Source organism: Eretmochelys imbricata, chromosome 2 (genome assembly GCF_965152235.1).
Source record: "Eretmochelys imbricata isolate rEreImb1 chromosome 2, rEreImb1.hap1, whole genome shotgun sequence".
NCBI lineage: Eukaryota > Metazoa > Chordata > Testudines > Cheloniidae > Eretmochelys > Eretmochelys imbricata.
The window spans coordinates 104,544,120-104,556,697 of NC_135573.1; the positions used below are offsets into that span (position 1 = coordinate 104,544,120).

General features: G+C 40.9%; 1 pseudogene; it reads left to right on the forward strand.

The window, feature by feature from the left end:
• Positions 1-4,282: 4,282 nt before the first annotated feature.
• On the forward strand, positions 4,283-12,089 carry LOC144260136 (putative 2-ketogluconate reductase; annotated as a pseudogene).
• Positions 12,090-12,578: the final 489 nt, after the last annotated feature.

Consider the following 12,578-nt stretch of genomic DNA (forward strand, 5'->3'; position numbering starts at 1 on the left):
CCTTGTTGAAACCCCACCTAGTCTATCATTTTGCAGTGGCTTTTTAATATAGAAAAACAAGTTTATTCAAATCTAAGCTTTTATATATTTTAGAGCCATCAAAATATGTACTCCAGTAAACTTCAGTAGCCATTTTAAGGTGATATTATACAAGATAAAATTTCCCAAATTATGCCAGTCTCAGAGACTTTAAGAAATAGTATTTCCATAGACGAGAAAGGCAATTAATGTCTTTCAAAGGGGAAATACAGCTGGCTTTGATGGGTTTCGCACTGAATTTTGTATGTCAGTTCTTAAAGAAAATGTTTTGTGAAGGCTTGCAAGAAGAAATGACTCCCATCCACACTAGCTGAGGCCTAAATAATACTTACTCATAAAACAGGAAAAGACCCTTCATTACATGTCTTCTACCTACCAATAGGCATACTTAATAAAGATATGAAAATATTGGCCAATACCCTCATGCTAGGATTAGGGAGATATCTCTCATAATTCAATATTGTCCATAATTAATTAACACAGATAGAGGCTTTGTGCTCATCTACAGATTGTCCAGTAATCTCAGAAGAGTTTTTTTATTTAATTCATTATTCCAGTGTCACCAAAACTCTCACCCATATAATATCTATGGAGACATAAAAGCCCTTTGCGTAGACAAGCCTTCTTTTTTGGTTTTAAATCAGTTTGACCTTGGCAAAATGTTGATTACAATTCTGAGCCCCAAAAAACCACAGTGCTGATTATTACTAAAAATCAGCTCCTTCTGCCTCGTTTAAAGACAACAGCTAGAGATATCTCCGCTCCCCAGTGCTGTTTTTTCTTGTTATGGAACCTCTCGTAGAGATGTTTAGAAGCAGTGAACAAATAAATGTATACAAATTGGCAAGATAGACGAAGAAGTTGCGCTGTATACAGCTGATTTGCTGACTTTTGTTGTACTCAAGATGTCTAGTCCACGCCTGCTTTATGAGACGCTTGCAAAAATATAGTAAACTATCTGGTTACAAATTAAGATCTCCGAAACCTCTGATGTCCTGCTGTGTAAGGGAGCCACATAGGAAGTCTTCATTTAAACAAGTTCCATGATGAATAAAATATCTTACAGTGCAAGTCCCTTCAAACCTCAAAAATGGATCCAGGATACATATCACCACTTAATCCATTCAACCAGGACTTACTCAGGCAGGCTAATTATCAGCAACAGCAGTGGGAAGGAGAGTCATCTTCAAGATGAAATTTCCACTGTGTTTGGAATACCAGATGTACTCATATAAATTTACCATCCTGATAAATGTTGGGTTAAGGCCTACGTAACTGGGGGTAGCATACTTTGGGATCTTTCACCACAAGATCTGACACTCTGCCTCCAGGGATAAATCTGGGCAATAGGATTCCAGCTTTTATAAAAAGAGAAAAACCCCAACAACTTGTTTTGAGTACTTTGACACTCTGTACCTCAAAGCAGCTCCCTAGACCCCCATATTCACCCCATATAATTATGATATATTTCATATAAAGCATGCCATGTTCTTACATGAATGCCATGTTCATAAGAGAAATCATGATCTGCTGAAATCCATTGTTCTGTCCAAATATGTATATCATTAGGGTGTATGAAGTTATGAGATTTTGCTGTATGGTTGTTACTGAGATGTGTTGTAAGTCTGAGAGTCTCTAATGCTAATTCTGCAGTGACAAGGACAAGGGACGTAACCAACACTTGTGCGGGTGTTGAACGATCATCACCAGTCATTGACTAGCAGGGGAATAGTAAACAAGGGATTTACAATTCAATGACAGTTGTGCAAACACCACACAATGGGGACTGCTCAACTCTGTGATTCACCAAGGCTCACCTGGGCCTGTGTCTTCCAGGCACATGGACTGAGGATATAAAATAGCGGACAGTGGCATCATGATAGGGCTTTTCTCCTCCCCCACCTATGCTGGAAGCAACAAAAATGCTGGGAAGACAAAGACTTTAGCTGAGGAGACTGGTCCCAGGCTTAGAAGGGGAAGCCTGTGTATTAAGAACTGAAACACCCAGTGGGATGAGAAAACACTAGATCTAAACACTGTCTAGTGTAACAAGCTTTAAGATTTAGACTGCGCTCTTACCTTTTATTTTCTTTGGTAACTATCTCTGACCTTTTATGCATACCACTTATAACCACTTAAAATCTATCTGTAGTTAATAAATCTGTTTTATGTTTTACCTAAAACAGTGTGCTTTGGTTGAATTGTTTGGGAAATCTCAATTCAGGTTACAAAGGCCTGTGTGTGTTGAGGGAGAGGCGGACTGGGTTATAAACTTATACTGGTCAGGCTTCTGACCAGGGCAAAAGGGTATAGTCTGAGGTGCAAGGTTGGAGGTTTGGCAGATTTACTGGTGCCTTCCTCTGCATGATTTCATGAGTGGCTCTGGGAGCATTCATGCAATTTAGCTGGGTATGTTGCTCCACGTGTTGTTGTGCTGAGTGATAACAGCACCTGGAGGGATTTGCTGCTTGTAACTTGCAAAGCATTGTGAGAGACAGCCCAGGCTAGAGAGTTAAGGAAGCACAGTGGTACCCCAGTTCCAGCTTGTACCCCAGGGATCTTCTCACAAGTACTGTTCACTAAAAATGTGTATATTTACTATTGGACATCAGAGCAAAATCCTATGCTAGACCAATGGTTTTCATTCATCAGACTTTTTGCTTACAGTACAGATCGTGGTTTACATCACACAGAAAGAAATGGTTATACATAAAAAATGGTTATACATGCTACTATACTTTTGTAAAAACTCTATAGTGTATTCCTTACCATATAGCATCAAAGACTACTTCAGCCTGTTTTCAATCTGATCTGAACCTATATTGTCTTAGTATGTATATACAATCTAAATAATTCATCTATGTACTACTTCAAAGTGTTAGTGCTTGTGTATTGTATTACTGTTTTATTTGTTTATTACATTAGTGCAAATAAATATATCATGAGTGAAATTCTGACCCCACTGAAATCAGAGGCAAAATTCCCACTGACTTAAATGGAGCCAGGATTTCATCCCTTGGGTTTAGGTAGCAATGTGTGAGAAGCCCTAGAAAGATCTTTGATAGAAACAAGCAATCATCATTTAAATTATCATTTAAATTAAATTGTGCACAGCACTACCTAGTACTTACAAATACAAATAGATAAAAGCATGTTAATGCACTTGTACAATACTCCCATATTGACACCTCCTTATCTATTATTGGGTGTCGACCACATCTACCTTGATTGAATTGGCCCTGTCAGCACTGGTTCTCCACTTGTAAGCTAACTCCCTTCTCTTCATGTGTCAGTATAATAATGCCTGCATCTGTAATTTTCACTCCATGCATCTGAAGAAGTGGGTTTTTCACCCATGAAAGCTTATGCCCAAATAAATCTGTTAGTCTTTAAAGTGCCACCGGCCTCCTCGTTGTTTCTCTGTGTAGTTCTTTGTTTTCCAAATGCAAACACAGCACAAATAGCAAGTCATGGGAGAGTTTGATTGGTTGGGCGTGACACTGACTGTACATGCCCTATTTGTGAATAGGTGCTCTCATGCAAGTATATAAAAAAATGCAAAGCATTCAGTTCCAAGATTAGTACGTACCCAAAATTATGTTGTCATGACACATAAAGTCTTAACGAGTCCTCTCTAAGAAACCGATTTGGAACTGGTTGCATCACAGGGCAGTGTTGTTTGGTTAATATTTCTTGACTTGTGGAGTATATTTATGTTTAATATTTTCATGCCTCTCTTGGACAAGAAGTTCTTATCCTTCTAGTCATACAGTTTAGATAATATTGATTCTACCTTTTGTGAAGCTGGCTAATGACTCAAATTTTATGTCCCTTAACTTCTTGAGATAGAGACAGCAATAAGCCCAGTGGGGACTGTCAGAAAAGATGTACTCTCACACTGTCAGCAAGCAGCCTAGATTTTCTTCCCCAGAAAACTCCTCCCTCACTCCACTCTCCTTGTGTAACAGCAGCACAGCAACTGAGGCCTCCCTGTTCCTTCCAATTTTTCTGAAGGCTTGAAACTTTAACGCTGCTAAGAGTCACTTTCATTCTAACTTCCTAATTCTCAGCTCTGAAGTGGATCAACTACAAAATTAGTAAAGGCAAGCTCTTCCCGGCAGCTCTCTGAAATACCTGCAGCAGGCAGCTTCAAGAAGGTACTTTTCTTTTGTTTGAAAAAGTGATAAATCATTCTGCAGCCCAGCAACCTAAACACTGTCAGCTCAGTGGCTGATAGGGCATGATGGGTGTGCACTCCTGTCTTTCACTGCCGGCCTGCTGTTGCTGTCCTATGGTGAACAACTTATTGTTGAGACGTAGAATTGTCACCAGAGGTATGCTTTGTGCAGTATACAAATATATTTAGAGAGCAGTGACTTGTCTTGAATGTCACAATCCCATTCCATTTTAAAGAGAAAAAAATCAATTCCTCCACCCACCTAGTAAGCCAGAGGTGGGCAAACTATGCCCGCAGCGGGCCACATCCGGCCTTGAGCTCCCGGCCGGGGAGGTTAGCCCCTGGCCCCTCCCCTGCTGTCCCCTCTCCCCTGCAGCCTCAGCTCACTGTGCCACCAACGCTCTGGGCGGCGGGGCTGCAAGCTCCTGCCGGGCAGCGCGGCTGCGAGAGCCACCGGCCTGACCCGGTGCTCTAGACTGTGCAGTGGCGTGGCTGGCTCCGGCCGGGCGGAGCGGCTGCCAGTCCTGGTGCTCTGAGTGGCATGATAAGGGGGCCGGGAGAAGGGGGGTTGGATAAGGGGCAGGAGGTCCCAGGGGGCAGTTGAATGGGGCAGAGGTTCTGGTGGGGGGCGGTCAGGGGATGGGGAACAGGAGGGGGTTGCATAGGCGTGGGAGTCCCGGAGGGCCTGTCAGGGGGCGAGGGTATGGATAGGGGTCGGAGCAGTCAGGGCACAGGGAGCAGGGGGGGTTGGATGGGGGTGGGGTCCTGGGGGGGACGGTTAGGGGTGGGGGTCCCAGGAGAGGGCGGTCTTTGGCTAGAAGTTATTAAATTAATTCATTAAGTCAAAAAGACTTGGGCAATTATAGTAATAGAAGCACTTGTGGAGGTAACTGTACAAGAAACGGATAAACAACTCCTGGGGCCTGATCCAAACTCAGTGACATCAATGGGAGTTTTCCCACTGATTTCAATGGCCTTTGGATCAGGCCCCTGTAGAAATGGCCATTTTCCAACTGGCTAAAACCTGGGAAGTGGCTGTTTACTAGTAGTTCTGGAGTGAAGAAGAGGGTGGCTTAGGACTTCTGCTAGGAGTGAGACTCAGCTCCCATTTTCCAACTGCTGGAAACCATTCCCAAACCCCAGACTGTGTCTAGACATAATGTGCCACCGCTGTTGGGTCACAATCTGAACCTTAAACCTGGGACTGGTAAGGGTAGATGGGTGGGTCACTTCAGGAGCCTGGTGGTTGGCAGGAGGTGAGGAGTCAATTAAGGAACTAGCATGAATCAGAGAGGCCTGAGGGAATCTGCTCATGCAGGCAAGTGACTGGGGCATTTGACTGGGGCATTGCAGGAAGAGTGGGGCAGAGTAAGGCAGGATTTTTGGGACCGACCTTCAGGTTCAGAAAATCTGTGGAATTTGGGGGATGCAAGTTTCTGTTCTCTGTGGGGCAAGTCAGTCAACATTCCTTCCTCCCGCAAATAGTGCACACCTACACGCTCCTGTTGAAATAAAATAAAATAAAAGGAAGGGAATTTGTTGGTATTTAATCCCAACCCCCAAAGGAATAAAAAGTGCTAACGAAGGAAAGTTCTATACTTTGTGTGTTTTAATCTCTCCAGCCCTACCGGCTGGCTGGTTGGGAAAATTCAAGTGCTTTTAAAACTCATTTTCCAAGGTGCTAAAACTACCCATGACAGAAAGCTAGTAATTAAAGCTTGAAGTATACTTTTCAGGAAACTATGGGGTTTGGGTGGAGATTGTTGGGTTTTTGGCATTTTTGTTTGTTTCATTTTTAGTTTTTTGCAGCAGTTATAAATGCAACGTACTTTTGTTTTGAAAGGCTTCTTATTTATGTGTTTAACCAACCTGGAAAAATTTTTAAACTCATCTCAGTAAATATATATGAAGTCCACAAAATGTTAAGTGAATATGGTGGGGGGGGTTGGGTTGTTTTTTTGCCCGGAACATAGTCCTTTTTTACTCCCTACATAAACGGGGGTTAAATTCTGTTCTCTCTTTCTTTAATAAGATAGCAATTGGGTTTGAATTTTAAATGATGGATCTGATTTTTCCAAAGTCAGCAGAGTCCATGCACATCAAAAGCTTGCAATGTTTTTCCCGTTAAGCAAACAAAGTTAGTGACCTAAGGCACAAAGTAAATTAGAGACTGCAGTGTACCTAGTCAATAAATAACACTCTCATTGGGTTAGATGAAATCATGTCCTCAAATACTCTCATGAAAATTCACTGACTTCAGTAGGGTTGTGTAAGTGGAAGTGAACGCAGAATTTGGGCCTGTGAGCACAGAGATGTCCTTTGGCCCACAAAGCTTTGAACTGTATAGACTTTGACCCTTGAATTGATATTGTTTTACTTAATTATTTCTGTTAAATTTTATCTTGTATCTTTTCACATAGAAGTGTTTGTTAGGACAGCTATGCTATGCTATAACAACAATGCATTCTTGCTAAAGTAATAATTGCTTCCAAACTAGACTATCCCTCTGAATAGTGCAGCAGCAGTTTTTCAAAATAACAAGACCGGGAGACTTGGGCATAAGTTTACTGTCTTTTTCTTTTCTGCCGTAACAGGGCAAGTGAAGTAAAGCCCTGCTGAACTGTTGTTTAAAACATGGCGGGAGGGGGAAACATTACTCAGGGAAACACTTTGGGTTTGTTTCCTTTTGTAGGGCATGGAAGAGCAAGAGCTCCTTATGTGTTGATAAACACTATAGGAGGGACATACGGAGTCTATGAGGACTATGTCGAGTTTCTGAAGAAAAATTTTAACCTTACCACCATGAAGGAATTTCTTGAAAACAAAAACCATCTTAGTGAAAAGATCAAAGCTATTTATATGTGGTGGTACAAACCAGCTGCTAACCAGGAGCTTCTCCATAGTCTGCCTAATTTAAAGGTGATTGCAACCTCTGGGGCAGGAGTGGATCATTTGGACTTGAAATTGATCTCCAGCTTTGGAGTGAAAGTCGCCAACACTCCCTTTGCTGTTTCCAATGCCACTGCAGATCTGGGGATGGCTTTAGTGTTGGCATCTGCCAGGAGACTAGTGGAAGGTAACCATTTAATTTTTTTCAATAAAGATCAGCATTTCAAAATATGCTATGATAAAATGTATGTTGATGCATAGTTAAAAATATAAATACACAAAATCAAGGAATGGGAAAAAGTGACAATAAATGTCTCATGGTAACGTTAGCTTGCCCACAGGGCACATATGATTTCCAAACAAAAATTTCAGGAAAATAGATATGCCTCTCCAGATACCTCTAGTTTTAGAGCTTCCCTCCCTTACCCCAGCTCATAACCACCACCCCAGACTGCTTGTTCCCTCTGCTCCTGCTTTTCCAGGCCCAACAAAAGGGAGCACTGTGCTCTGCCTTTTTGAGGCTGATGTGAATTAGCTCCATAGAAACCTTTATTCCCACTTCTGTGCCTCCTCTCTCTGCCTGCAACATATATGCAGGAGACACAATGGCAGCCAGGTGTCCTGCAGCCTCCTGGGGCTGGAGTAGATCTGGCCCCACTGAAAGCCACCTGGTGATGATACTGCAACCTGTAGCGCACCAGCTACATTATCCAGAGTCTACAGTGTAGCTGACACAGCTATGGCATTGGTGGTGGGGCTTAGCTCCATTAGCCCCTAATGACTAGCCACCCCAAGATAGATGAAGGGCTGACAATTTCTCTTGCTTCCAGAGCCAAAGAAGACAAGATCAGGTTTGTGATGGAATTAAAACTGAGGTTAAGAGTCTTGTCCCATTCCCCACTCTCCCCCAAAGGGAGTTGCAGGGGAGGGTGAAAGGAGACATTTACTGCTATGAGCAAGAAATCAAGAGCTCTGGCTGCCAGTGTCAACATTACCCATCATGTGTTTTATTAAAAGGTAAATGTAAATATTGGTGCTCCATTGCCACGTTGACTTGTGAGCCAAAGGAAAGAAATGGGTATCTGAATGCCTGGCATCATTCCATTCCTCATGTGCTATTTTTCTTTTTTAGGTTGTCAGATTGCAGTTTCCCCAAACACTGAGCATTTTGCTACTGACTAGCTGGGAGATGAAGTCACCGGGGCTACTCTTGGTAACATTGGAATGGGCAGAATTGGGTATATGGTGGCCAAGGGGGTCAAAGCTTTTGAAATGAAAATTCTTTATCACGACAGGAACCAGAGGTAAAAGTATGTCTGAACCCAGTTAGAAAATCAATTTTGTAACTGCTTGTAAAGATTACTTGTAGCTGTCATTGTCACAAAAGTGTCATATTAGTTTATTCAGCTTGTCTCAATTTCAGGATGAGGCATAGGGACATAATGCTGTGATACCTGCAGAATTCTTGTTAAGTGCCTTTTTATTATTGCTATTCTATTTTTAAATGATGAAATACATAGAACTGTTCTGAGGTTTGTTTAAAAATGTGCAGGAAGGATTAGAAATTTGCCTGCCACGCTGGTGGTCTTATACATCAGTAGTCGTCCTCAAACCTTTTGATGGTATGGCCACATCTTAATAGATTGTGGAAATAAAAGATAGTTCAATCAAACAATATTCCTGTAGCAATTATGTAGCAGTGGCCCCAAACAGAAGTAGCTAGTCTGGCTCCTTCACCTCTTCTTAGAAGCAGCTGAGCAGAAGGAGAGTTGCACCATGTGAATTGCCAGCTCTCTGTGGACCACCACTAGTCCACAGACCACAGAATAATTTCTCTCCTTGCATCATGTCTGCTGCCATGTTGCAGACACAGAAAGCAAGTGAAAATAATTTGGGTTGGGAGGGAATCCATGTTAGGACCAGAAAGCATGATCAACATCATTATTTTTACACTTTAATATTGTGGCATTGGGGCCCCATTGTGCTAGGCCCTATACAAACATATAGTACATTTATCCTAACTGAGAAACTTTACCAAGAAGATTGGACCATAGGACCTCAGACAGACCAACTACTGATGCTCTGAGAACAGCATCACTTGCTCTGGATCAAGCACAAATTCCACTGATTGACAAATGCAGAAGGAGCCTTAAAAGATATTTGTAACTAAGTTTAGTTACAGAGCATCCCAATAGGAGGAAAAACAGTCCAATAAATGTATTTAATATTTGTTCTCATTTATACTCATTCTCTCTGCTCTTGCTCCTGACTCCTTTGACACTTGAGCCTGCATTGTTCTGCTTCATGACACCAGCTTTCTCATTAAGGTGCCCTCCAATAGGTTTCCCTCAGTTCTTCTTTCTGAGCCACTGTTTCCTGTGTTATATGTCTGAATCCTTTTTTATTTAAATGGCAGCTGTCCCTATTTCCAACTTTGATGTAAGAAGGAAAGTAAGCAGTGTCCTCCAAAACAGGCAGAAATGCTATTCCCTAAATCGACTAGCAGTAAGACTCTTGCAGCAGATGTCATACTAATAATCTCTGCATGGATTTGTGCTGGAAATGGCCTAACCTGATGATTACTTTAGATAAGCTATTACCAGCAGGACAGTGGGGTGGGAGGAGGTATTGTTTCATATTCTCTGTGTATATATAAAGTCTGCTGCAGTTTCCACGGTATGCATCTGATGAAGTGAGCTGTAGCTCACGAAAGCTCATGCTCAAATAAATTGGTTAGTCTCTAAGGTGCCACAAGTACTCCTTTTCTTTTTGCGAATCTCTGCATGGTGTACCTGATGCTTCCTCCTGGGAAGCAGATACCCTTGTAAAAGCAGATACCCTAACTAAAGTAAAATAGTTTGTACACTGAGCACACTTGATGCAATGTCATTGAGAAACTAACAGATTCCTTTAATGCCATTTTATGTATGAAGGTGTTTTTTCACAGTAGAATGGCACTTTCATACACACGTATGCCTAATATTTCTTTACAGTTTTTAAAAAGTAAAAATTTTTCTTTTCTCTTTTGAAAAGAAAGAAGTTTTGGTATGGCAGTCCTACATTGGGGTCTCATCTGCATGGTCATGCACTGAGCTGCAAACAAGTAACTAGCCAACTGAATCTCACGGATGGGGCAGCAGGGGAGTGAGAAGGTGAAATCCATTTCTGTAATAGAGATTTGAACCTCCAATATTTTCTACTTACAAGTGCAGTTCAACTTTGTTTTCCTTCAGAAAAGAGGAAGAGGAACAGGCAGTTGGAGCCATTTAGTGTAAAAAGATAGAAGACTTGCTCCAGCAGTCAGATTTTATGATGCTGGTTGTGAACCTGACACCTCAGACAGAAAAACTGTTTGGGAAGAAGGAGTTAGAACTGATGAAACCCACTGCCACTCTCATTAACATCAGCAGAGGTAAGGTACAGAATGACTGCTTACCAACCACAATGCAGTTTACCTTCAATGGAAGAGTCTCTGGAAAAAAAAATCAACTCCTGATACTAGTGTCTACACTGAAATTTTCTGTGGGAACTGTGATAGAAGGGTTGTCAAGATTCTAAATGTCTATGGACCTGATTCAGCAAAACACGTAAGCACATTTTAAAGTGCATAACTTTAAAAATGTGAAAAGAAATGGAGTACTTGTGGCACCTTAGAGACTAACCAATTTATTTGAGCATGAGCTTTCGTGAGCTACAGCTCACTTCATCAGATGCATACTGTGGAAACTGCAGCAGACTTTATAGTCCTATTAAACGTCAATGGACATTCCCATGCTTAAAATTAAGTACATGTGTAAACGCTTTGCTGAATAGGTATGGGATTAACTCGAGTGTCTAAAGTTCTGCAGGTACTCAAGTACTCTGTTGAATCAGGGACAACAGCAGGAGATTGTCTCCTGTGAATTTAGGATTAAAGAGAGATTAAATTCTCCTGTTGCCTTTGCACAAACATAAAAAACTTGATCCCTCACAACCTACTCTTCTAAGGGCAGGAAGTTTAATACAAAAATTGCTTATAGCCCATGTAGATTGCCTATCATTCTGGCACCAAATTCATCAAACAGGCAAAACTTTGAATTTAGCATCAATACAATGCACATTTTAAAAATCTAGATCAGATTTAAAAATCTAAATATAGATTATAAAAAATGTTTCTTAATAAAACTCTTGCTTGTTAAACATCAGAATCAGCACTCATGTTTAAAGAGTTGGAAATCCATTTTCATTTTAAAAATGTAGCACAGAGGCATGTTTTTCTTGATTTAGTGGGGATGGCAATAAGAATATTGTTGTTCTAACCCAGGTCTCATGGTTGATCAAGATGCATTGGTGGAAGCACTTCAAAATGGGGTTATTAAGGCTGCTGCTTTGGATGTGACACACTCTGAACCTCCACCAAGGTAAAAAATGGTTAAAAGTTAAATATAAAAGAGTGTGTGTGTGTGTGTGCATGGGCATATATAGTTTAAACTAAGTGTGTGTATGTGAATATATGAATGAGAATAGTTGCATTATGTTTTATGTATATACATTCCCATTGAAATCAATGGGACTACTCAGGTATGTAAATATTAAACAGAACAGAGGCCTTGGAGCCCAATCATGTAGTCCTTAGACAAACAAAACTCAAACTGACTTCTTTGCGCGTTTTGCTGCATAAAAACTGCATGCAGTAGCTTGAATTCCACTCTGTATATGCTTGACTCAAGCAATTATTTCAAATCCATATTAACACTCTTGTTTCCCCTCAGATCTTTATAATAAAAAGAATAAATAAAATAGCTCTGAACCTCATCTCTACTTTTTCTGTTGTTTTTTCTGCCCCTCCTCCAGGCACCATCCTTTGTTAAAATTAAACATTCTTATAACTCCTCACATTGGAAGTGCTACTACAAGTGTTCGTCGGCTCATGATGCAGAATATGATTGAAAGCATATTGGCTGCTCTTAATGGTCTCCCTATCCCTAATGAAGTGATTCCCTGAAGTGCCATGCATTTGGCAAAACTTTAAGGTTTATGATAAGAAGAATAAACTGTAATTTGACACCTATTTACTCTATGTAATTATTTCAAATCTGTCAGATAGACACGATGTAGAAGTAACATGTTTGGTTTACATTTATTTTGACTTAATCACAACAGAAATTCTGCCTGAAAAATTATGGAGTATTTCATCCTGAGCCCTAAAGCAAAAATGATTAATTCAGAAGTAGGCACAGGCTGAGTCTAGCTTTGCGTGTACTTTATTTTGATTGTGTCCTTGAAGTTGTTCTACAGCCCTGTGCTCCATCAGAGAAATGAAAACTTCAATAAAGTGACACCATATTCTAGTGCCTTTTACAAGACAAACTACACTCCAAAGCAAAATGTAGACAATATATTCTTAATAAAGGGCCAGACTGAATGTTGCCTGTAGGTCATAATAAGGGACCGTACTTGTGATGTGCCACCCCAGGAGCAGTGCACAGGAGTT